This window comes from Amphimedon queenslandica, unplaced genomic scaffold (assembly GCF_000090795.2).
Source record: "Amphimedon queenslandica unplaced genomic scaffold, v1.1 AMPQUscaffold_13098, whole genome shotgun sequence".
Taxonomy (NCBI): Eukaryota; Metazoa; Porifera; class Demospongiae; order Haplosclerida; family Niphatidae; genus Amphimedon; species Amphimedon queenslandica.
This window is the reverse complement of record NW_003546666.1, coordinates 2,040-4,512: the sequence shown is the minus strand read 5'-3', so window position 1 is coordinate 4,512 and position 2,473 is coordinate 2,040. Positions and strand designations below refer to the sequence as shown.

The window sequence follows — 2,473 nt, the reverse complement described above, 5'->3', positions numbered from 1 at the left end:
CAGATGGACAGTTGAGTGGAAGCATATGCAATGGAAAACTGCTATTGTATGATGATAATGGTCCTCTACCTCCTCACTGTGTGCAGGATCATAATTATTATGATAATAGTAATGGTGAAGCTGGGCCTGACAGAGGATTGAAATATAAGTTTTACAATTTACAAGTAAAGTTAAATTTATTTCTAGGGTGGATTACTGGTCAGACCTTTCTTTTGTTGTTCAAAAAAAATGTCTTTATTATTGTGATTGCCCTGTTGATAGCAAATAGCCTCAACAGTCTTTTGAATTACATTTCAGTTCACAAAAAGAGGAATTTGAACACTAGGTATAATTAATAATTTTATTGTTTATTGTATCATGATGTAAACAATAGAGAATCAGAACTGGAAGAGAATCATTTGAATTCTAAAGAAGTGACCAATCCACCTGATCAGCTGCTTGAGTTGGAAGCAGAGAACATTGCTGTTGAACAAAATTACATGTAACATTTATTTTGCTGCGCTACCTTGCTGACTTGCTGCTACAATAATTTGCTATTTTTGCTGTGTGATTTAAAAAAATACCATTTAGTCAAACTTATATAACTCAGAGCGAGTCATTGTTAATGACATATTGTACTGCCCATTGTTTGAAACAAAATTTTGGAAAATTTATGAAAAATTTTGATTGGAATCACTCAAACTTAAAATACAATATAAAAGCATGTATTTATATCAAAAAATTATTAAAATGAAAAATCTCTCCTTTTCATTTTCGGCAAAAATATTATTATCAACCCTGGGATTGCCTGATATACATTTGACCTTTGCTGCAGGAATCAAGACAGTATTGTCCTAAGGGTAAGTCAGAAAAGAGAGTCTGGCACTCTTTATTTACAAGTATTTTTATCTCCTTTAAAATACTTGTATGTGCAATGTGACCTTATTGTGAATTAACTGTTATTGAAAAGGTGCAGCTAGTCATCACAAATAACGATCACATCAAGTATAATGAATCACTTAATTACTATATCCTGTATCTACACATATATACACATAATGTATCTACACAGTTCATACATACTCCTTCAGTATTCATCTGATAAAAGCATGTTATTATAATTTAATATAAAGTGTATAGTCGGCAAAGAAAAAATGATTAAGAATAGACTAGGTCTGTCTCTCACTGTCTTGTTCTTGTTGATCCTGTCAGTGGATGGAGCTGGTAATGTGTGATGAATATACTTTATGTTTTGATTGTTCTTCTAGATATAACAGTTGGTCCTACTTCTGTTACTGTTCCTATTTATGAGACAGCAAGTTTTACTTGTGAAGGAGCTGGCAATGAACTGAATTGGATAGTAGGGAGTGCTTCACTGACAGAATCAGTTAAACAACAAAGAGATATATCATTTACTGATCCTGGTGGTGGTGGTCCTGGTACCTTATCATCAGTACTTACTATCAGTGGGTTACCTGTTAATGATGGATTACAAATTTATTGTCAAATTGTATCATATCCACCTTTTGAACAAGCTTATTCTGGTGGTACACTAACAATAAAAGGTTAATGTATATACACATAATACATTATGATTATAATATATTAGGAATATCACCAGTTGAAGACATACAATGGTCTAATGATGATCAGTTATTGTCATGGTCTCCTCCTTCTTTCTATTCTGATGATATTATTACAGGAGCCATTGCTTATACTACATATAATGTACTAGTGAATGGCACTAGTCATACTAACACTACTGGTACTAGTGTATGGTTGAACACTACTGGATTACCTTGTACTAATTTTACTGTCAGTATTACTGCATCTATTGGACAATATGTATCACAAGGGAGAGAATATAATTTTAGCATCACTGCAGGTGTGTAGAATAAAGAAATGAAATTATTTTTTGTTTTTGATTAGATCATACTATTACTTATGACAATGTTACAGTGACTTTTGATGTATCAAACCAGACATTTGTTGCTAATCTTAATAGTTCAGTAAGATTTTTTGCTTCCATAACTATGCACCCAATGTTATTTTATTAGATACACAGTAATCGATCATGTACATATATGATAGTTGGTGAAGTCTTTCCTATTGGTATGGAGGACAACACTCAGACAGTTGAAGCAGATGAAAAAGAAGAAATATTTTCATACAAAATGACTGGATTAAGACCATGTAATAATTATACAGCTTATATAAAGGCTGATAAAGTTTCTTTGGAAGTTCCATTTTGTAAGTTTTTATGTTTGATTACTTTAACTTATTTTCTGTCTTTGAATTATCTTAAGCTACGTTATCATCGAATGTACAAGGTGTTCTTTTATTTATTGAAAGGAATGGATCAGTTAGTGTACAGTGTGTATATGCAGAATCATCAAATGCTAATGGATGTCATGTTATTTTTATACACACTATCAGTGGAAGGAATGAATCCTTTAATATAATAGGATTGGATGATAAAACAATACATCTATGA

The 2,473-nt window shown here is 31.7% G+C and overlaps 1 long non-coding RNA gene across 1 annotated transcript; it reads left to right on the top strand.

Moving 5' to 3' along the window:
- Positions 1-6: 6 nt before the first annotated feature.
- LOC109585238 (uncharacterized) lies at positions 7-579 on the top strand. The gene is made up of 2 exons (XR_002186393.1): positions 7-325; positions 374-579. It is a non-coding gene; the product is annotated as an uncharacterized LOC109585238 (long non-coding RNA).
- Positions 580-2,473: the final 1,894 nt, after the last annotated feature.